General features: G+C 35.4%; 1 long non-coding RNA gene across 1 annotated transcript in view; it reads left to right on the forward strand.

The window, feature by feature from the left end:
- Positions 1-25,025, forward strand: part of LOC119637698 — an 81,919-nt gene that overhangs the window by 48,708 nt on the left and 8,186 nt on the right. The gene's annotated exons all lie outside the window — the stretch shown is intronic.

Genomic DNA, 25,025 nt, shown 5'->3' on the forward strand with positions numbered 1-25,025 from the left:
AGAGTTTGTTCTGAGTTAGTATTGGTTGTTTAGAATTGCATTTATAAAAGAAAACATCTGTGAATTGGAAATAAAACAAATTCGGATCAAAATTGTTTACTTACAAACACTTGAACCAAAACAAAAACGTCAAATTTGTAAAAGGTAAGTAAATTAACTCTTTTTTTGTTTACTTTTTGCTCCTATTATCTAATTAGCACTCTTAATTCGCCAAAGCTTGTAATCAATTGTGTGTGATCAATCTTTCTATACATCATCATAAACTGTAGCTATCATTGATAAAGCGCAAAAAAACAACAAATAATGAAAGCTCATCATCCTTCTCGATGCATTTGCAAGAGAGGTTAACTAGAATTTTGTTATTGAATAATCAAGCAATATTGAGAAACATATTGTAGTGTGATCGCATACTATCGTACGCATCCACTTGAAGTGTGACAAAATTATGCCACTCCAGCATAACCCTTTTGATAAAATAAAATGTCACACTTCACTTCGCATGTTAACAGTGATAATTCTGTTTATATAAGAATAATCTAGTGTGTGATAAGGATAATTTAGTAAGCAATTACAATCCTGTTTAGAATAAGATAAGAATAATTTAGTGTAAAAATTTAGTATAAATAGTGCGTAAGAAAATAAAGAAAATCAGTTCTCATCAGAGTTCTCGTAAAGCAACTCAACCAAGCGTTTTACTCGCTCAGAACACTAGGCGTTCAAATCCGCCTGAACCATTAAAATTAGTGACCGTCTTATGCCGAGACACTTTCGCATTATAAAAGACGGATAGAGTTGGCGTACTGCAGCCGAGCAGCATAGGGCCTAAACAGATAATCTAAACACACGATACTATATCAACCTTATTACAATATGTACATAAGGCCAAATGGTTGCTTTGTTCATATTGCGTTATTTAACAGTAGAGAAACATCGGGATTGGCGGAAAACGAATCTTCTCAATCTTTCTCAACCGGTAGTATTGAAAGCTTATTGTCATCGTTCTACAATACATTAAATCTAGCTATTGCTGCATCTGTTCCGATCAAGCATTGTCGACCTCGAAGCAGGTGTCCTCCGTGATTTAATAAGACAATTAAATATCACAAGAATAGAAAAAACTCGCTATTCAAAAAATATTCGAAAAGTGGCTCTGCGCTCGACTACGTCGCTTACTCGATGGCGAGGCATAGATTTAACTCCTTCAACCATCATTATTACTGCAGATACCTTCAGTTCATTAAATCCTCTCTATTTGCTAATCCTAAATTCTTCTTTAAATGTGTCTAAAAGAAAAATTTCCACATATCCCTCTCATGTTTCTTTTAATGGCTCTGATTCCTCGGATGATTTTGAAATCTCAAATCTATTTGCTGAGTATTTCCGACGTAACTTTTCGATTGCTAATTTCGATTTATCAGCAAACTACCCATATCCTGTGACTAACTCGGTTTCAATTCCTAACTTGGTTATTTCTGAAAATGGCATTTCTAAAGGGCTGAGTTCTCTAAAATACAGTTGTGCTTTTTCTAGTGGCTCTCGCACAGATGTTATTTACATTGATTTAAGCAAAGCGTTTGATATGGTTAACCATAACTTACTTATCTTTAAACTCCAAGCCTCTGGCTTCCCTTTCTATTTAGTGAAATGGATAAGCTCTTATCTGCACAATAGATCCTTCAGGGTTTTGTTTAACTTCATCACCTCGGATGAATTCCCCGTTAAGTCTGGCGTACCTCAAGGAAGTCACTTAGGTCCCATTTTATTTAGTTTATACATTAACGATCTCCCATCGGTGGTTAATTCCAGCCAGATCTTAATGTATGCTGATGATGTGAAACTGTTTTCTCCCTTCTCTGTTGAATCGCAATCACATCAGCTTCAAGGTGATTTGGATAATTTTGTTGCATGCTGCTCTTTGAATCTGCTGAAACTAAATCTGAGTAAATGTAAGAAGCTTTCATTCTCAAGAAGAAAGTCATTCATTACTCAGTATTTCATAGATTCGCATAAGTTGGAGGATGTCGATTCGATCACAGATTTAGGCGTTCTATTTGACCATAGGTTACGTTTTCACTTGCATATTGAGCTCTCGATAAGCAAAGCTAGGTCCGCGCTTGGTTTTATAAAAAGGTGGTCCAAAGAGCTTGATGATCCCTACATTACGAAAAAGCTGTACATGTGTTTGGTTAGACCCATACTCGAGTATGCCTCAGTTGTGTGGTCTCCTTCATATAGGTGCTACGTAGATTCAATCGAATCTGTTCAAAAGCAATTCTTGCTGTTTGCCCTTAGAAATTTGGGTTGGGATCCGGTTGCCTCTCTTCCTCCGTATGAAAATAGGTTACTTCTGCTGTCCCTACCGTCTCTTGAGAAACGTAGATTTGTTCTTGGCGTTTCCTTTCTAATTAAAGTAATAAATGGTGCCATAGACTCGCCTTCATTACTTGGTGAAATAAGCTTTAATGTCCATAACCGCTTCTCCAGGCACTTTATCTTGGTTAAGCTTAGTCAGTGTAAGTTTAATTATGAGCTGTTCAATCCACTCAGAGTCGTTTGCAAGAACCTAAATGACGTCTCTCGTTATCGGACTCTTTAAAGTCCATTAAAGCAACATTGCTTAATACGCGCGATTTACCTATGTCGTATTTAAATTAGCTTTTATCCTAAAAAATCGTTACGTTTCGAAAATGAATTATTGACAATTTATTATCGGTTGCCAAGCTTATGCATGTTTGCGATGGTTTAGGGGTTCATTTGCAATTTTGTCCTGTACCGGTTGTAAGTGTGTCCCTTTCTGACAGTGTACATGCTTTTTTTCTTTTTTTTTTCTTCTTATTTGTTTTATTATACTAAATTTTATTATTAATTAATATAAGTTTAGCATTAAGAGCCAATTGAACTCGACTGTTATTTGTTTAGTTGAGTTTCTAGTATAAGTAGAATAAATAAATAAATAAATAAATAAGTAAACGTAAATTAAAATATTATGTAGTTACATGTAGATTTCTGCAAAAGTTTCGCGTGTCAAAAGAGGCTTTTAAATATGTTTTAAAAAAAATTTGTATGAGGAATGACATAAGAAGAACCTATATGCGTCCGTTGATCCTTGTAGCCCTTATTTTGTTGTAGGGGTCTGAAGGCTAGCAATGGCTAGCGGATAGCGATTTTTACTTAAGCGTTGCACAGAGCACCATTTCTGTTATTGTAGCAGAATTTACACAAGATATGAAAAAAACTTTCCGCTTTTTCGAAGAAGTGTTAATGCCAATACCAAAGAGTTTTGAATTTTTATTTTTTCAAACCTATTTTATCGTTTCCGAACGAAACTAGAATCTATTCCTTTATCTGTTACTTTTTTCATTCTTGACAGTCTATTGTAGTACAACTTCAATTTAGCGGGTGTTCCGAATTTATCTGCATACAAAGTAATAAAACCATATAGGAAAATTGGTTTTCGGATAGAAATTAGCCAAGACTATCGCATAATATTTATATTTTTGCGTATACTGATGAATTTATGCAAGAAAAGCGCAGTTATTTTGTGATGTAGGTCAATAAGAAAAATTGGTTCTACAAAAACTCACAAATCGTAAACCCCTTTTGTAAAACATTTATTAGTATTCTTATGTTTTTGTAGTCTTTTTTGAGTTGTTTTCTCACCGTGATGTTGACCTTTCAGCGACGGCATAGAGAGACAACGAGGTTTTTATTATATTGTCTGCAACCGGTAAACAATATCCGTGGATATGATAAGCGACTAAAACTGAAGATATATTTCTCTTGTTTAAAAATATGCATATGGGAGGAGTGGAGTCAAAAGCAGCAAATGTTATCTCCGGCATCTATTGTACCTCACCATAATAATTTGAGGATAAAAAATTGTATTGCAAAGGGCATCCCAACGAACAACTGCCAAATCTTGGCCAGATCTCGCAATGATTTAACTGATGCTCGTTGCAATTTGTTTTTCAATGGATTATTTGATTATAGTTTATTCCAATACAACCGTACTTCTAATTATAATAGCAGACCACTTGATCCATATCATCCAGTAATGTGCATTGGTCCGTTGAACCACTCTGACGTGTCCAATCCAACTTCCTCAAATAAAGATTTTGGTTCCAATAGAGCCAATATTTTACTAGTTTGGTATCTATTCTGCAATGTATTTTACCTAGCTATTTATGCATCCTTTCCAACAAAAGAATTATTATATTATTAAATATTACAAAATTGTATATTACAAAAATAGGAAAAACCAACTTTTAAAAACATTTATGAAAAGTGGTTCTGCTTACGACTATTTGGACTACTCTGCTAGAAGGCGTAGATTTAAGTACCTCAACCACCAATGATATTGCAGCACCTTCAGTTGATAACATCCTCACCGGTTAATAATCTAAATATTTTTATAAGTTTGTCAACTCCAAAAGAAAAATCTTCATATATTCCTTGGATGGCTCGAATGGCTCCGAGTCCGCTGACAATATTGAAACCTCAAATCTCTTTGTTAAATACTCCCGGCGACATTCTTTAACTGGTAATTACGATTTAACTACGAACTTGGTCATTTTAGAAAACGGCACTTTACATGGTTTAAGGTGGCGAAAACACAGTCGGGCGCCTGGGCCTGTAGGCATTTCATCGTGCATTCTCAAATCAGCCTCTGACGAGCTATGTGGCAAATTTTTAATCAGTCACTGAAGCCAGGTGTTTTCCTTTCGTATTGGAAGAGTAGTTTACTTATTTCACTTCACAAATGTGGGAACACGTTTCAAGTTGAAAACTGAAGGGTATTGCTAAACTAAGTGTTTTAACTAAATTTTTGTATGGTATTTTTATTCAGTACTCAGCTTTTGCTATCAAATCTTACATTTCTCCATTCCAGTATAGCTCTCTGAAAGGAAGATTCACTATTCCTAATCTCTCAGAGTTTACTTGCCATGTTTTCAAGGCTTTTTCTCGTGCTTCTCGCGCGAAGGTCATACATACTAAATTTAGTAAAGCATTTGCCTTAGTTAACCATAACTTCCTGATCTTCAAGCTCTAGGCCCCGCGCTTCCCTTTGTATTTAACGAAATGGACAAGCTCTTATCTGCATAACAGATCATCATCAGAGTTCTGTTTGACTTCATTATCTCGGATGAATTCCCCGCGATGTCTGGCGTCTGTCAAGGCAGCCACTTAGAGCCCTTTTATTTATTCTATACAATAATGACCTTCTCTCGATGATTAAGTCCAGCCACATCATAATGTATAATGTTAAATCGTTTTGTTTTTTCTCCTTGGACTCCCAATGGTATCAGCTTCAATATGACTTAAATACATTAAGCTTGTAAAATTTTGTGAAATTAAAATCGAACATAATGCAACATGCAACGCCCTTGTTTTGTGATCTCTTTCCTATATGTGCTATGTAGATTCAATTTAATCTGCTTGAAAGCAATTGTTGCTGTTTGTCCTTGTGAATTTGGGATGAGACTCCCGTGCCTCTCTGCCTCCTTATGAAAACAGATTGCTTTTGTTAGCCTTACCGTCACTTGAGAAACGTAGATTCAGTTTAGTTTAGTGTTACTATCAATTCGCAGACATTACTTGATGAGATAAAATTTAATATTCCGTATCGATTCTCTGGTAACATTACCTTCACTAAGCTTAGTCAAGTTAAGCGTAGCCAATCATTGCCAGCTGTTCAAGCCGTTCAGAGTTGTTTGCAGAAACCTAAATGTTGTCGGTTGCCAAGCGTTTGCTTGTTTGGAATGATTTAAAGCTTCACTCGCAACTTGGATCTGTACAGGTTGTGAGTGTGCCTCTGCGCTAGCTGTGGACATACGTGTTTTCTTTTTTACTTTCTTATTTATTTATACATGATTTATAATTTTCTTTTCTCTTTACTTTACTTTATATACTTCGTATTAGTTTTTAATGATAATTAGTATAAGATTTACTTCTATAAGTCAATTGAATTCAGCTCTTAACTTATTTTATTTATTTATTTATTTATTCAAGAATTCAGGCAACAATACAAAGGCTTTAAAAAGCCAATTTAAAGTATTGAAGCAACTACAGTTAACACGCAGTACAATGCGCAATGAAGCAATAAAAAAATGTAAACTAGAACTATGTACATAAAAATAATAATAATCCAAAACCTTCACAAAAGAAAATAGAGAAATTAAATAAGCAAAAAGGCAGCAAATGAAGTTCATATCTCTTAATTTACACAATGATTCCATATATTCAAAAATAAACTAATTCTATGTAGTCTGCAATAATCAATTTGCAGTTTCGTTCCCCAGCCATAGAAAACAAAAGCCCAAAGTAATATTAAAATATTCAGCAATAAGTCCCTCAGAGGTAACATACCTTCTTTCCCCTACTCTCATAATCCAATATATTCAGGTAATAAAGCCCCCAGTACTGCAAGCGCATAATATATTATCAACTATAAAACACTCGTAAGATACCTAAATAATTTAACTAGGAAGACGTTATTAGAGTGAGAAAAAAAATACATACGACAAGTAGTACATAGTTCCAGCAACATGACTAGGCCTCTAAAAGTTACCGGCAGTAGTACCGGCAACCACTTCCGGCCCATAAAGGACATGGGACATCAAAAGGGCCTGAGCAAGTTGGAATTTAATACACTGCGGTAAATAGGTACTATTGGAATAAATACATTGTAAGATACCAATAACTTTCCGAACGAATTGAACGAATTCAATATGTTTCTCAAAGGTAATGTTATTATCAATACATATAACTAAGCATTTATGGAGGTCAACAATTTCAATACAGGATACACCAATAAGGATACTTAAGTGGGAACCGAACCAGTTAAAATTCCCAAAAAACATAGTCGGGCTAATCAGCAAGTAATTATTTACAGATTAACCCCAGAGTTGTCTAGGCTCTCATTGATTGTCTCATGAAAAGCCTTCCAACCACAACCCTCCCTGCTACTCTGGCAACTGACGCGTGCGAGATCGTACGCTTTTCATTGATCTGTTGCTTAAAATTTTCTTATCGTTTTATACGCGTTTATATCTAGTTATTTGTAAAAATATAAAAGGATTAAAGGTATAAAAGTGTAAGAATTACATTAATTAATTTAAAATTTTGTGATTTTAATTTTGGTTCTTGCGATTAGCACTTGCGGTCGCAATAGTAAATCTCTTTCGAGTTTTTTTTTTTTATTTTCTTCCTTTGGTGTTATCTGTTAGCTTGTTTGCCGTTGCTTCAGTAGCGTAAATTTTACGTGTAATTTAAGAGATCATTTTTCTGATTTTTATTCTCTCTTTTTTTCGTGCTTCCAGTTTGGTTTTGCTTTCTCTTGTTCTTTTGCTCTCTTTGTACAGTGACAACGTAACGGAGAAGTTTTCTTAAATTTCTTAAATTTGTAGATAAATTTAGTGTTGTCGATTCTTTCGAATTTGTTTTTTTTTTGTCCTAATAATTCACTTCTTTCTTTTTGTTGACTTGACATGGAGTGCTTATATACACCATATCGCGCAAAAACAGGCCCGGAATCGGAGAGATTCGTTTCTTGTTGGCTCTGCGACTGCTTTGGTCATGCAAAGTGTGCCGCTATTCTCGGGCGTTGACCCTTCTAAAAGCTTAAGATGGTCATGTCCTGACTGTAGGCAGCGGAACATTGATTTTTACAAACTTTTCACGAAGACGCGAAATGGTTTCTCGGAATTGAGTAGAAATCTCGGCTCCTTGTGGGAGAAGTTTGAACTAATTAAGTTTAGGTTTAATAAGTGTCGTTTTATTGAGCACTCATCTTCTACCCAAGCCAAGCCGTAACGAAGCATGTGGGACGTCATCTGTGAGTTCCACCAAATCTGATTCGTTGGTACAAGTTACCGCTCCCTCTAACTCTAAAATGAACGTTAATGTTTCCGATATTGTTGAGTCGGTTGGTAACAAAATAGTTACAAACAAGCCGGCAAGTCCGTCGGTTTTAGGCTATGCTGAAGTGACAAAGGTATCTCCGCCCAGAGCCGCCACTCACTCTAATCAAGCGCGATCGCTTAAAAAGAATGAAGAGAAAAATAAATCATACTCTCCCCCTGGCTGTTCGAATGTGAACGCTGGTCACCAGACTAGGCAAGTCTCACAAGCTGCTGGTGCAAGGGCGATAACGCCATCAATATTCTCCCCAACTCTAAACTCCCCAACCGCGAACCCTTCTGTTCCAAGTAATGACATTTGCTTGAGGGCAGTTCCTCCCAGAAAAGCAATACTTGTGTCAAGACTGGCACCCCACACACCTGTGGATAACATAAAAAGTTATCTGGCGGCGAAAGTCCCATCAGTCAATCCAAAGCGGGTTAGTATTTTTAAATTGGCTCCTTCTCAATCTAGAGCAATCGCTTCTTTTAAAATTCTTGCTCCGACTGAAAACATTGATATGTTGTTAGATATACCACCGTGGCCAGTTGGATCCTTAATAAAGGAATTTATTCCTCGTGATTGTCCTCGTAATACTAAACCAGTTCAAAAAAATAAATGTTTCTTCAGGCTGACTATCTCTCATTTATCAAAGTGTTGGGGGTCTAAATTCAAAAATTCGTTCTACTTTTCTAAATTCATTGAGCACGGAGTTTTTCTGTTTGGCCTTCACTGAAACTTGGCTAAAATCCGATCTTCATTCGTCGGAACTTTTTCACAATTCTCTCCAAGCATTTAAAATGATGGAGTAAATCGCATTGATGGTGGTGTATTAATTGCCATATCTGCGTCAGTCTCGTCCAATTCAATAGAATTCCCCACTTCTCCTGACGTTAAATTCATCGTCATTCGTGCGAAAGTGCCTAGAAAACAGCTATTTATAACCTGCTCCTATATTCCCCCAAATTCTGAAGTTCATTAAATCCTCGCTGTTTGCTAATCCTAAATACTTTTTTAAATTTGTTAACTCTAAAAGAAAAATTTCCACATATCCCTCGTGCGTTTCTTTTAATGGGTCTGATTTCTCGGATGATTGTGAAATCCCAAATCTGTTTGCTGAGTATTTCTGACGAAATTTTTCGGTTGCTAACTTCGATTCATCAGCAAACTACCCATATCCTATAACTAACTCGGTTTCAATTCCTAACTTGGTTATTTCTGAAAATGGCATTTCTAAAGGGTTGAGTTATCTAAAATACAGTTGTGCGCCTGGACTTGATGGTATTCCATCATGTGTACTTAAATCTTGCGCTGTCGAGTTATGTGGTGTGATCCCAAAGATTTTTATCCTATCCTTGAATTTAGGTGTTTTCCCTTCATGTTGGAAGAGTAGTTTCCTTATTCCTATCCACAAAAGTGAAAGTAGACAATTTGTTGAGAACTACAGAGGCATAGCTAAGTTGACCGTCTTGCCCAAGTTGTTCAAGCGAATTGTGACTCAGCATTTCATCTTTGCCATTAATCCGTATATTTCCCCGCACAAGCATGGCTTTCGGAAAGGGCGATCTACAGTCACTAACTTATTAGAGTTTACCTGGCTTTTTGTTGTTTTCAAGGCTTTTTCTAGTGGCTCTCGCACAGATGTTATATACACTGATTTAAGCAAAGAGTTTAAAATGGTTAACCATAACTTACTTATCTTTAAACTCCAAGCCTCTGGCTTCCCTTTCTATTTGGATAAGCTTTTATCTGCACGATAGATCCTTCAGTGTTTTGTTTAACTTCACCACCTCGGATGAATTCCCCGTTATGTCTGGCGTACCTCAAGGAAGTCACTTAGGTCCCATTTTATTTGGTTTATACATTACATACAATTCCAGTCAGCTCTGAATGTATGCTGATGATGTGCGACTGTTTTCTTCCTTCTCTCTAGACTCGCAATCACTCCAGCTTCAAGGTGACTTGGATAATTTTGTTGCATGGTGCTCTTTGAATCTTCCGAAACTAAATCTGTGTAAATGTAAGAAGTTTTCTTTCTCAAGAAGAAAGTCATTCATTACTCAGTATTTCATAGATTCGCAAAAGTTGGAGGCCGTTGATTCGATCACAGATTTAGGCGTTCTATTTGACCATAGGTTACGTTTTCACTTGCATATTGAGCTCTCGATAAGCAAAGCTAGGTCCGGGCTTGGTTTTATAAAAAGGTGGTCCAAAGAGCTTGATGATCCCTACATTACGAAAAGGCTGTACATGTGTTTGGTTAGACCTATACTCGATTATGCCTCTGTTGTGTGGCCTCCTTCATATAGGTGCTATGTAAATTCAATTGAATCTGTTCAAAACAAATTCTTGCTGCTTGCCCTTAGGAATTTGGGTTCGGACCCGATTGCCTCTCTTCCCTTTTATGAAAATAGGTTTCTTCTATTATCCTTACCGTCACTTGAGAAACATAGATTCGTTCTTGGCGTTTCCTTCTTAATCGAAGTAATAAATGGTACTATTGACTCGCTTTCATTACTTGGTGAAATAAGCTTTGATGTCCTTAACCGCTTCTCTAGGCACTTTATCTTGGTTAAGCTTAGTCAGTGTAAATATAATTATGAGCTGTTTAATCCACTCAGAGTTGTTTGCAAGAACCTAAATGACGTCTATCTTTTATTCTCGTTATCGGACTCTTTAAAGGTCATTAAAGCAACATTGCTTAATACGCGCAAAATTACTTATGTCGTACTTAAAGTATCTTTTATCCTTAAAAAGTCGTTACGATTCGAAAATGAATTGTTGTTAACTATTATCGGTCGCCAGGCTTATGCATGTTTGCTATGGCTTAGGGGTTCATTTGCAATTTGGTCCTGTACCGGTTGTAGGTGCGGATCTGTGCTGGTTGTGTACATGCCTTTTTTCTTTTTTTTTTTCCTTCTTATTTGTTTTATTGTACTTATACTAAGTTTTATTATTAATTAATATAAGTTTTGCTTTAAGTGCCAATTGAACTTGACTGTTATTTTTTTTTAGTTGAGTTTCATGTATAAGTAGTATTAAAATAAATAAATAAATAAATAGGAGAAATATATCATCCGCCAATAGATCGGACTCAGAAAAATTACTACGCATAAGACCAGGCAAGTCATTAACATACAACATGAACAACAGGATCTTGGGATTCCCCTGCATTCGACAAGTAGTCGAATAAGGGCGATTTTGCATGATGTTGAGGACATACACCAATATGTTTTTTTGAAAACTAAAAAAAAAAGTGTGATGTTCCCCCCCCTCCCCCTCCCCCCCGTTAACTATACTCATCTTCCGGATGGATGTTCTGCCCACTTAGCGTACTCACCAGAGATTGCGTCTCCTGATTACTACTTGTTCAGATTGGTGCAACATGGTTCAACCGGAACGCGGCTTCACTTAGCTGAAGAAGTGAGAAAATGGGTCGGTGGATGGTTCGGTGCCAAACCAATATAAACTCTTTTGAGATGGTATCGCCATGTTGCCGAAAATATTATAAAATGTCGTAGAAAATGATGGAAACTTGATTAATAGATATTGTCCAATTTTCCACAATAAATGCCTTTTTCAATAGAAAATGTGATCACCTAATATTTACATGCACATGGATTATACAAAATCTCACAAAATCTCATAGAATCTCATATATCATATGGACTTTTTATTACTTTCACTTTTTGTTGTTAATTAAATAAATCATACACTGTGTGTTTCCTATGATAGTGTTAAATTTAATTGTGTGGCGCATCTTTTTCATTTCTCTTTTACTTTGAGGTGTTCTTTTCAGTCATACGCCGAAAAAGAGTGCTATTCAGGTCTTTAAAAGTTTAGCATTGTTACTGGAGAGCTTGGATCTATATAAAAATTTTCACACCGATGTAAAAAAAGCGATAAAACAGATCAAAAAACAAAGTCGATCGCATTTGCCAGGAAGCGAGTATTAACTTTATATTTAAGTTTAAATTACATCATTCTACATAATATTCCAGTTTAAAATTGTTAACAACAATTAAAAAAATCTTGTTTTATAAAGAGGTGGTCCAAAGAGCTTGATGATCCTTATATTACTAAAAGGCTTTACACGTGTTTGGTTAGACCTATTCTTGAGTATGCCTCTGTTGTGTGGTCTCCTTCATATAGATGCTACGTTGGTTCAATTGAATCTATACAAAAGCAATTCTTGCTGTTTGCACTTAGGAATTTGTGTTGGGACCCGATTTCCCCTCTTCCACCCTATGAAAATAGGTTGCTTCTGTTATCCTTACCGTCACTCGAGAAACGTAGATTTGTTCTTGGGGTTTCCTTCCTAATCAAATTAATAAATGGTGCAATTGATTCGCCCGCATTACTTCGTGAGATTTGCTTTAATGTCCCGAACCGCTTCTCTAGGTACTTTATGTTGATAAAGCTTAGTCAATGCAAATATAACTTTGAACTGTTTAACCCGCTCAGAGTTGTTTGCAAGAACCTAAATGATGTCTATCATCTATTCTCATTAACGGACTCTTTAAAGTCTATTAAAGCAATATTGCTCAACAAGCGCGATTTACCTATGTCGTACTTAAACTGATTTAACCTTAGATTTTGTCATTATGAGTCGAAAATTAATTTGTTGTTAACAATTATCGGTTGCCAAGCTTATGCATGTTTGCGATGGCTTAGGGGTTCACTTGCAATTTGGTCCTGTATCGGTTGTGGGCGTGGCTCTATTTGTGTACATGCTTTTTTTTTTTTTTTTTTTCTTTCTTTTTTTTTTTCCTCCTTATTTGTTTTATTGTACTTATACTAAGTTTTATTATTAAATAATTTTAAGATTTACTTAAGAGTCAATTGAACTCGACTGCCATTTTGTTTTAGTTGAGTTTCTTGTATAAGTGGAATAAATAAATAAATAAATAAATAAAAATAAATAAATAAATAAAAAAAAAAAATAAAAAAGTTTCATATGCCACGGTTTGAATACGGCACAGTACGAGCTAATATTCTTAATTAGTGGACGGCTGATTATCTTTCATTCGCGTACACGTCTATTCTTTTTAATTCATAATAATGCCCTACATATGGCCTCCATCAGGTAAAACATCACTCAATAAATTTTGAGAATAGCATGCAGATATAGTATAACTATTAGTGAATGGTTTTTAGATAACACCAACCTTCAAAGGAAACATTTCAAAGTTTCATTACATTTCAACTATTAGTTTACGATTTACAATTGTTTTACAGTTGCTTAGTGTTTGCAGATAAAAAAAAAACTTCTTATGAAAAGATCGTCTATATCCTCTACGGAGAATGAGACCACACAAGGTATATATCAAGGTTGATCAGCATCAAATTCTAAATCGATTTAATTATTAATTATGTGAGCGCAAAAATTAAGCTATTCCGCAGGAACATTACAAGGTTTTGCACGAAGGTCGGTATAGAAAAGCGGCCCAAACAATGTAGGAACACGCCCACAGCATTAGGTAAACTCAAAATACTTCTGTTTTTCCAAAGGATAAAAAAATTGGTTTTTGGCTCATTACTTATAAACTATAGCAGACAAAACTAGAAAAATTTTTACGCATATTCTATTGGCGATGTTGTAGTACCTCCAAACAAATGGAAGAATGCAGCCACGCCCATTTAAGTTTATAGTGTTCCATAATACCATTTTATTTTTGAAACCTTTATAACGCACAGAAGCAAGCTTCAATACCCCCTATAGTATATAAATTCCTAGCCAGTTTCAAATTCGGAGTACACATGCATTCCTCTCATTCATCTGTTCCTTTGTCCGTCTACACGAATATGTAGCATCTACGCAAAAATGACATCGCTTAGAAAGTTTGTAACGTCCGCGAACAAAATTCAGGGAGGATGTCTTTCAGTCCGCTTTTACCACGAATGTCACAGTAACGGCATGCCGTTATATAAAATCGCGTAATTTTATTGTTTCTCTGCATAATAGCGGCTAGCCGTTAGGTATGCAAAAGAGCAGAGAGAGAGAAAACTCATGCGAAGAAATTCGGTGGTGGTTTTCTCAGGAATTTAAAGAAATTAACCTAACCAAACAACATTAGCTTTGGGAAAACCTGTATTAATAAGACGAAGCCAAACACGGCCTGTTAAAATAAACCATAACCTATAAAGATGTGTTCCGTTTCATAACTAAGTTGTTTTAAAAATGAATTTTGTTCATAAATACTAATTTGGTAACATTGCAAAATAAAAAGGAATGAAGGCGTGCTCGTTAAACATAAACAAGTATTACTATAAATATAAACAATATTTATATAAATAATTGCGTTAAATACCAAAATATTGATAAGCACAATTTAACTAAAAAGTAAAAACAACAAACATCGAAAGGCTAGTAAACAGAAAAATATTAAAAAAAATAGGAAATTTGCATATAATCCAAAATTACAAAAAATGCTGTAAAAAGTACTTCTTTCCATTAATTACGAAACGAAACATACAGATATGCAGAGTACAGTTTATTTGGTTATAGAATATGCACACTACTGTTATTAAAATTCGTGGATAGTAAAAAAAAGGAAAAAGGCTTCAAACTCCGTGTGACATTCGTTGACCTCCGTTTGTTCATATGCATGTTTTGTCAGATGCTTTGAAAAAAAAAGAGAGAAAAGGAAAAGAAAAAGAAAAAAAAGAGAATTCGGCAAACTCTCAGTTAGTTGCATGAGTATGGAAAGTTTAAGAGATGAAAGTGTTCGAAAAGCTTGATCGCAAGAGAGTCCCTCTTTTCTCTTCGAACGGTGAGGACATTACAAGTTTTTTTGCCGCTCAGAAACAAACGCATTAAGTGTTAAGCGTTTTTAAAAGAAAGAAAAAATTGAAAGTTTTCCTACTGCTTTTTTTATTGTTTAAAGGAAGAAATAAACAAACGCAAAACTAATAAATGTTAGAATTGTGAATTTAACATTGTGTGTTTGGTTTCGCAATTTATAAGCGGTTGTAATACATACCATTTCGGTTGAAGATATCATTTTTGTTTAGAATGCTTTATAAGAAATATGAAAGAAAATGGTCTGTGTATATGTGTGAACATAAATGCAAATATTAGCTGACCTTTTTAACATTGTTCAGTAATTAAATAAATTACCTATGTACATGATGAAAGAAATAAATAACATATATATATATACATATATATATAGGTATATAAATAAATTAAATATACATACCCTTATTTACAACTAACCGCATTAAGTGAACCTTTGTTTTTACATATACAAGTGCTTTTATGGTACTAACGAGAAACAAAAAAAAAAGGAACAGAAACAAAACAACAAAAAAAGAGAAGAAAGCAATAGACAGGGGATTTTTTTTTTACTAAATAAATGAAAGAGGTTTCCTAAGTATCTAATGTCGAGAAATGTGCGAAAGTTGCTTTGTAAAATTGTCGAAAATTAATAATAAATCAATAAACAGTGAAAATAAAATATTTACAAGTTTTATTACTACGGTTTGCTTCAAGTACTTATGTAAAAAAGAAAACAAAGATATCAGTAAAACTTCCTATGAAGTGGATCAAGAAATGAAGAAGTGAAAGGTACCAAAGGAATTAATTTATTTAATCTGAGTAAATAGGAAACTTTATAGCGTTTGAGAATATTGTTACTGAATTAATTCTTAAACAAACGTGTAAAAACTCAATTTAACTAAAAATTCGTTTTAAAAGGAAAATTGGAGGATGTTTTAAATATATTTAATAAACAACTGGAGACCGGACCGACGGACAACAGACTTTAGAAACGGTCGTACACCGTTGTAAGCACCAAATGTCCTTTGGTTTTAATGCTCTTGAAATTTATTTAAGTTTAATTTTTTTTTTAATTTTTATTCTATTGTGATGCGGCACAGCATACCACCTCAGGTATTTAAATTGCTTTACCGCAAGCCGAGCTTGGCCGCAAGTTACAGCTTGCAAAAGGATTTGAAAATGACCAAAACTTTTCAAGAACACGCCTACCACGCCCGCCCGCCTATACGACAAATACTTTTATTTAAAAAAAAAAAAATCATCCGTTAACTTTATATTATAGAGCATGACAATTTTGTACTTTTTCTTCTTTTTAGCTTTTTTTGGATAACGGTGGTGAGCAAAATAGATTCGATCACGACCGAATATAATTTTCTTACTTTTTTCTCATAACATGAATTTTAAAAAACTTTCTTATTTTCAATACTTAGGACACTGTATTAGTTTGTAACACCTATGCAAAAAAGGAAATAATTGATCACGCCTACCCAATTTTATAGTGGCTCAAAATTTAATTATTTCCCAATACCTTTATAAGGAACAGAGACAGGCTTCAAAAACCCCATAAAGTATATAAATTCTTGGTCAGTTTCAAATTTGAAATGTTCCTAGGCACGTTAGTCTGTCCATCTGTCTGTCTTCACAATTATGTAGTATTTGTGACAACCATTCTCCCGTTAGCGAAAATGAAGATATCACCTACAAACTTCCAAACGAACTTAGAAGTGACTTAAACTTTCCAAGGACACGCCCACAATGCCCATACGCCTACGCGACAAAAACTGAGAACATGTATACCTTATTTATTTATTTATTTATCTATTCATTCCACTTATACAAGAAACTCAACTAAGACAAATTGGCAGTCGAGTTCAATTGACTCATAAAGTAAATCTTAAATTAGTTAATATTAAAACCTAGGATAAGTACAATAAAACAAATAAGAAGGAAAAAAAAGAAAAAAAGCATATACACAACTAGCATAGAGCCATACCCGCAACCGATACAGGACCAAATTGCAAGTGAACCCCTAAGCCATCCCAAACATGCATAAGCTTGGCAACCGATAATAGTTAACAACAATTAATTTTCGACCCATAATGACTTTTTAAGGTTAAAAGTTAGTTCAAGTACGATATAGGTAAATCGCGCGTATTAAGCAATGTTGCTTTAATGAACTTTAAAGAGTCCGTTAATGACAATAAGTGATGGACGTTATTTAGGAATAAGGAAACAAGTCTTCAAACATAAAGAGAAAACACTTAATTTCAAGGACTTGTTAAAAATCTTTGAGATAACACCACATAGCCCCCCGGCACAAGATATAAGTGCACATGAGGGGATTCCATTAGGTCCAGGGGAACAATTATATTTTAGAGAGCTCAATCCTTCAACAACATAATTTTCAGATATAACAAAGTTAGGAATTGAAATCAAATTAGAAATCGGATATGGATAGTTTGCTGATAAATCAAAATTAGCAGTTGAAAAGTTCTGTCGGAAGTATTCCGCAAAGAGATTTGAGGACTCGGAGCCATTAAAAGACACGTGCGAGGGATTTATGGAGATTTTTCTTCTGGAATTAACGAACTTAAAAAAGTATTTAGGATTAGCAAACAAGGACGATTTAACAAACTGAAGGTATCTGCAATATTATTAGCGGTTGAGGGAATTAAATTTATGCCTTGCCACTGATTAAGCGAAATAGTCGGAAGCAGAGCGACTTTTCGAAAATTTTTTGAAAAGCTTGTTTTTCCTATTCTTGTAATATTTAATTGTTCTATTAAACCACGGGGCACACTTTCTTCGAGGGCGGGATTGCTTGATCGGAACGGATGCAGAAATAACTTGATTTAATATATTGTAGAACGACGATAATAAGCTATCAATACTTCCCACTGAGAAATCACGCACAATATGAGAAAGATTTGATTTTAGCATGGAAACATTGATTTAATGGAAATCATAAAATTTATATGAAAAGTTTGAATTTGGAACGTTATAGAAGTTCAACGAACCAACATGCTTGTAATGAAAGAAAATACCCAATGCTGGATGATATGGATCCTCAGGTAAACTAAACGGAAGACAACGATTAACGCAAATCTCACGAAAATTGGCAAAGCAAAGATCAAGCAATCTACCATTGCAATTAGGGGTACCATTGTATTGATTTAAATTATGATCAAATAATTCATTAAACAACACAACAGATGTATCAGGTGTTGATGTTGAAATAGGAATCAAACAGCTAGAATTATCACTGTAACACCAAGTGACTTGAGGCACATTGCAGTCACCCAACGCAATGACTATATCGGAAGGTTTACATTGCTTGACCACTTCACAAATAAGGGCAGCCTGTTTCTTATATACAGAGATATCCGAATTTGGGGGAATATACGAGCGTCACATACAAGTGTTTATTAGGAAATTTTGCTGGAATGGCGATAAATTCAACGTCGGGAGTAGTCGGAAATTCAAATGAATAGGAGGGAACTGCCAAAGAAATAGCAATTAAAACACCACCACCATTGCGATACAATCCGATCGTTTCTAAAAACTTGACACGAATTATGGAAAAGTTCCGACGAATGTAGATCCGACTTTAATCAAGTTTCAGTGAAGAGCAAACTGGAAAACTCCGTGCTCACTGAATTTAGGAAGGTGGAATGAATTTTTGAATTTAGGGTGCTAACATTTTGATAAATGAGAGAAAATGAGCCTGAAAAAATATTTCGCTTTTGAAGGGGAAAGAGCTATTGCAGTAGCATTACGGGGTCGATCCCGAGGGATAAATTCCTTAATTAAGGATCCAACCGGCCACAATGGTTTACTTAGCATCAAATCCATATTTTTAGTCGGAACTAGAATTTTAAAAGATGAGATAACTATAGATTGAGAAGGAGCCAATCTGAAAATACTAACGCGCTTTAAATTGACAGAAGGGGCTTTCTCTGCCAGACAGCTTTTTATGTTATCAACAGATGTATCTGGTGCCAGCCTTGACATATATATTGCCTTTCTAGGAGGAACTGCCTTCAAGCATATGTCATCTGTACTAGGAACAGCAGGGTTCACCGATGAGGAGTTATGAGTTGGGGAGAATATAGGTGGCGTTATCGCCCTGGCACGAGCAGATTGTGCGACGTGCCCAGTTTGGCGACCGGCGTTCACACTCGAACAGCCAGGTGGAGAGGATGATTTATATAAATTTCCACTTTTATTTTGATATAGATAGACAAAACCGCGGTTACCCAATAGCATAGAGTATAAAAATTTAGTTCTTTGTCTTTTTTTTATCGTTTTTAAGATAACACTGGTAAGTATAACAGTAAACGCAGAAAAAATTTTAAATTGAAAATGCAAATGAGCTTTAAAGACTTGCGGCATCTAGGTTAAGGTTAAGCCAATAAAGAAAAGCTTGTGATATAAACTTAAAAACAAAGTATTTTTCTTGCAATTTTGGAGTTGAAATTTATTATATGATATTTTAAACCTGCGTCAAAAGCGTAGCAAGCCGTGTTGCTCCATACTTCATTGAATGCTGGAAAATTTTAGGAAAGCAGAGCAGATAGAGTAGCTCAGTTTAAGCGTACTAATTCAAAGTATTCTTCGATGAAGTCATCTAGCCATGAAACGTATATTAAATCTTAAGCAGATTTTTTAACAAAAATATATTCTTCTACTTAATCTATTCATAAAAACTTACGGTGGGACAAGTTACCACCCATTAAGTTAAGGAAAACATTTATGCATCTTTAAAAAACTCACTCAAAGTAAACATTCTGTTTTTCTAATTTGTATACCCTACGCCACTTGTGGTACAAACTATTATACTTAGTGCGGTCGTATGTAAGATGCAGAAGGACTTAAGATTGATCCACCTTTTATTATACCGATCAATTCACGATCATTATCTGAATCGATGTAAGCCTGCCGTCCATCTGTCCGTCTTATGTCTTTGCATGTAAATTTGTATTCAAGCTATAGGTTGCAATTTTTTGGATATTTTGATGAAATTTCGTACAGTGTTGTGTTTTGGCCCATCGAAGAAAGCTATGGACGGAGTATGGTTCGGAACGGTCCACTTTTTCAACCACTCCTCATATAGTGTTCTATTCTGAATAGTCGTTATATGGAAAAAAATTGTAATTTTTTAAAAGCTCTCGGCAAAAGTGGCTAAGTAGTAGTATTTCGGCATTCTAAATTGGTCTAAAAACTTTGGGCCGGCTGGGGCAATTTTTGGAGCCCCTCTCATATAATGTAAACTAAATTTCATACCATGAGGCAATTTACCATAAAAATATTGACTGTGTCAAGTTTAGACTGTCTCGGCCTATTCTTTGGATCCTGCCATAATAACGATTTCCATGAATAGGATCCTTTCTAGAGCAGAAAAGTCTAAATTTTAACAAGTGATGACGGAAATTGACCTATAATATTATAATAATTTCATACAAAAACGAATTCTACAAAATGTGGACCATCTAAGTCTATTTTGGGATCCTACTCTACATAAAGATTAAACTTGTACTAAAATGGGCTGCGTTTTGAACCCGCTTCTCCAGAAATATGCACATGAAAAATATGCCTTTATATAGAAACGAGATATCATTTTTGTGTTCTATAATAAAAATAAGAATTGTGTTAGACAATGTGGTACAGAGTATTTAATGGTCGACCTTGCCCGACTATATCTTCTTACTAGTTTTTCATTAATTTTTGTATGATCACCATTTTGTTATTCAAAATTTTTATTTGTAAATAAAATTGGAAAACAAATAACCAGATTTTTAATTTTATTAACTGTTGTTACTTACAATTAAGCATATGAAAAAAACTTAAATAACAATATCACGTACATATTCGATTGTGACCGAATCATTTATACAGCATTTTTAACTGGAAACAGTGGCGAAAAAAACAAAAACAAACTGAAATTGCAATACTCTGCAGTATTGAGCAGTCGTGGTCGATTGTTATGGTTTCGTGTTTTTTCTGTTGAAGTTCGTGTGTAATGTGTAAAAACCCATTTTGTATTAGTGCTATTTTGAAAATAGAGGTGTTTTCAACTTATTATGTCGGTCGGCGTTCTTTTTTCCTGATATTTTCAATAGCAAATTGCACGCAAAAACTTCCAAAGTTTTTGTCAAATTTGAAGTCGATGTCTTCATATTTGCGACCATGAAAATGTTTACGGATACTCTTTCAGCAATATAGAGTTTAACACTGATGAAGACTTGTAACGGCCGCGAACAAACCTTAGGTACGGTGTCTGTCGGTCTGTGTCAACCGCAAGCGGCGCAATAACGGCATGCCGTTAGACAAAATCATGCGATTCTGTGGTACCGCAAGTAAATCGCATGATCTTGCGGTATATGTGTTTATTTTTTTTTTCTTTTCTGATCTCCTTATTTACAAGTACAGGCAAAATCGTATGATTTTGCGGTACCTTTGCTTGCTTTTGCAAGTACAGGCAAAATCGTATGATTTTGCGGTACCTTTGCTTGCTTTTGCAAGTACAGGCAGAATCGTATGATTTTGCGGTACTCCTTTTTTTTTCCTTTTGCTCTTGCAAGCATAGGCAAAATCGTATGATTTTGCGGGATCTATGCTTGCTCTTGTGAGAGTAGCGGCAAGCCGTTATAGAGAGAGCAACAGGAAGAAGAAGAGGGAAATGAAGTAAAAAGGAGAAGTCTGTCTGCGTTTTAAAATTTAAGTGAGGGGAGATAGAGTTAGTTGAGTTTGAGCCGAGGATTGAATTGGTTGTGATCGCACAACGTAAGTCCGCGAAGAAGTTTTGTTCAATTTTGATAGACATTTTCTCTAAGGAGGAATAATTTAATAATGTGATGGAGTTGAGTTTTTTTGGATTATTTTGCCTTTTTTTTCTGAAAGAAAAAGGTGATATCAAAGAGTATGTGTTGTTGGTTTTCTCTACTTTGCCTTCATTAAGCAAATAATGCAATTGTAATTAAATAGACGAGAAAAAAAAAACGTTGGAGAAGTACAATTTGATGTGACGGAGATTCGCGTTATTTTTTTTCGATTCCAATATAAAGAAAAGGAAACTTTCCATTGTGTGCTATTGCACCTACGTACATATGAAGATTTATTCAAGAAAAGAACTTTACTAACAAAAGTCAAATTCTAGACATAAGTTTGTGTTACATACCTCCAACCCATGCATATGAATAATTATCAAAAAAGATTCAAACATTGTATTTTATACGCAAGTCTAGAAGAAATCGAAAGCAACAAAAATGTAAACAACTGAAAGCAATTAAAAGAATGAAAAAAAAAAGAGGAGCAAAAATTAACAAAACGTAACCAATGTCGGCACTGCAAAAAGAAAAAAAAACGAAATTATAAAGTAGAAAAATTTCATAAGTTTATTTTTTTTTGCTTTTATATATATAAACCATTCAAAAAAAAAAAAAATAAAAGCAATGGAGAACGTTTTAATATTCATAATGATCGAAAGAAATCATATTAATAAGTGTAGGAAGTTCATATTGCAAAAGGAATAGTTGAATAAACGAAAAGATGTTAAGCAAAAGGCTAATAAGAAAATGAATTATGTATATGTACAACATACCGAACAAAAATGTATTAAGAAACTAAACTGTACAGTATACCTACATGTATATATATTCCTGTGTATATCTGTTAATAAAATTTCAAAACGGTTTCTGGTGATTGATTGACCGAACATTTTTGCAAGTTCATTTTTCTAAACTCGATAGGGGTTTACCGAGTCGAATTGCACGCCTAGGAAGCGCAACAACACGCAGTTTGAAAGAGATTGACGGGTTTGGTTGTATTCTGTACCTGTGAAGCAAAAAGGTTTACGTGTTTACCGGTACAACTGAGTGGATGGAAAGGCAGTGACGTCCACGGAAAGGTCCCAGAATTAAGGAGTAACGGAAATAGTGCAAAAGAAATAAATAAGATTAAAAGAAGGTGAACAGCAACAGCAACAACGACGTGTTAATTATCAACAGCATTTGCGGCAACAGCCAACAATTACCGATAGGGTGTCACATCAACCATTCTCAGCCTTTGGTTATCCTGCGAAGCATTCGCCTGCAGTTGTTAAAGATTCACCAGTAGAACGGCAGAAGCAACAACAACAGCAACAATTTATTGGTAGCATTGTGATAGCTGCAGCCGACAGTGAAAGTGATAATATTCATCAAGTGAACGATCACCATCACCACCACCACCATACTTGTACTGTAAGTTATTTTTAAGCTAACTAATTTTGTTGTTCCCCATGAGTGGCTAAGCGTGCGCTGCCACCGCTGTGGCTGAGGTGTAGGGGCGTGCATATGGTGGCCATGTAGGGCCGACGCTAGACGATGACCGACTGACTCACTGGTGACAGACGCACAGCAGGAAACCGACCGGACCTTTTCGTTCTTTTAGTTTGTTTTTTTTTCTATTTTTTTTTTTTTTTTTTTTTTCCCCTTTCTTTGTCTAAAGAAAAAATTTAAATCCTCAGCGGCGAGGAAAGAAAAAGAGTTTCATGACAGACTATATATCTTCTATGTCTAAAGGTTACTTAGGCTTTTACAAAATGATATTCTAACCTATTCTTCTGCGGTGGGTATAAAAATGGAAAATAGATACGGATAAATTTTATTCACATATAGTTTTATAGTTTTTTTATAGCTTTCATTCGCTTAAAATTAGGCGCAAGTTTTCGATAATAATTGTGAAGACCCAAACTCGTCCCTCGTTTTGGCCTCACGGGTTCTCCATCTCTGACTGGGGAGAGAGGACTGCTAGAAAGTAAGATAGGATAAGAGTAGGATAAGCGTAGTGTAAGAATAAGATAGACATAGGATAAGAATAGATTAAGATAGAATTGGAATAGATTAAGATAGGATAGGAATAGATTAAGATAGCATTTGTGGCAAGGGTTTAACGTGGGTTCTTACCTGAAAGGCTTAACCCCACGGTGGCCCAAGCCACTTTTAAGCGAACTACGCCCCCTGGCGGGTTAGACAATCCCCACAGAGTAGGTGCCTAAACAGCACCAGAGTCCAGAACGGTTTATTGCGTATGGAACAATAAACCCCACTCTGGTCAGCGGTGAGACCTAGCTGCACTCGATTGTTCCACTTTGGCTAGGAACGGCCAACCACAACCACCACGAATACTCCCCGAAGGGCCGCACCCAAGCAGTCAGGACTCACAAATTGATCAACGATATTCGTTCAAAAGGGAAAAATTGCGCTCGCTTCCACCATAAGGCTTCCATGGCGCCGTTGATCAATTACCACCATTACCCGCAGGCATCCGTGACATATGTTCAAAAGTATGTTAGGCAAAAGGGAACAAAGCCTTCCGTCAAATCCCTTTTTTAATAATATTTGCATGTATTAATTTTCAAGAAGGTTTTTTATTAATAGGCCAAAGGGAAGGCCATCCGTGAATTCCTTTTTTTGTATTATTAACTCTACTCTTGAGAAAATTGTTATTCCGTTACAACTTTTTGACCAAAGTCCATCATATACCCGCAGGCATACGTGGCTTTGTGAGGCGAGCCTCCTGACTCCCGTGGCTCCTAGTTTATTTTTCAAAGCCTTTGGCATACTTTGGGCGGTTGTAAAAACAACCGCACTTGCATTCGGATTCTCCATACATCCTGGTAGCCAACACCAAGAACTACTTTTCTTCGAGATATATAGATCTCAGGTATTGCACTTACATGGCAGGGGCGATCTACCATGCACTCGCTAGATTACGACCACCTACGTACTTAAAACCATTCAGAAATTTCCTAGGTAGTAACTAGCTATTGAGTGAAGAGTTCATCTTCCAGCCAACACTTCTACCATCTCTCAGAAACTCGTCGCCGAGTTAGTAGCCCAAAACCTTATACCCTTCTTAGCCGGCCGAAGCCGTTGCCCGGGGATCACCACTGGGAGGTGAGGGTTTCGGCGATTTATGCTCCCCATTAAAGCATAGTTTATCTCCCCAGATTAAGATAGAATAGGAATAGATTAAGATAGGATAAGGATAGAATAGGCCAGATAAGCGTAGGTTGAGGATAGGTTAAGGGAGTTGGAATTCAGTCGCCGACTAAGAGAGACGGAGTTTTCGAGTCATAGTAGTTGGAATAAGATTTAGATTAAAATACTAAAAATAAAAGTCCCTGCAAAATACAAATTTCTTGTGCGTTTCTATTACCCTGGGCCGCTGAGCTGCCCCAGCCTTTAGGAAAGGGACGGAAACGTCCTCACTATATTCTTTTTCTTTTTTTTAGCAACATTCAAGGGAATATCGACATATATCTCCATGTATTTTAAAAATTTATACATAAACATATACTTTT

Source organism: Glossina fuscipes, unplaced genomic scaffold (assembly GCF_014805625.2).
Source record: "Glossina fuscipes isolate IAEA_lab_2018 unplaced genomic scaffold, Yale_Gfus_2 60, whole genome shotgun sequence".
Lineage (NCBI taxonomy): Eukaryota > Metazoa > Arthropoda > Insecta > Diptera > Glossinidae > Glossina > Glossina fuscipes.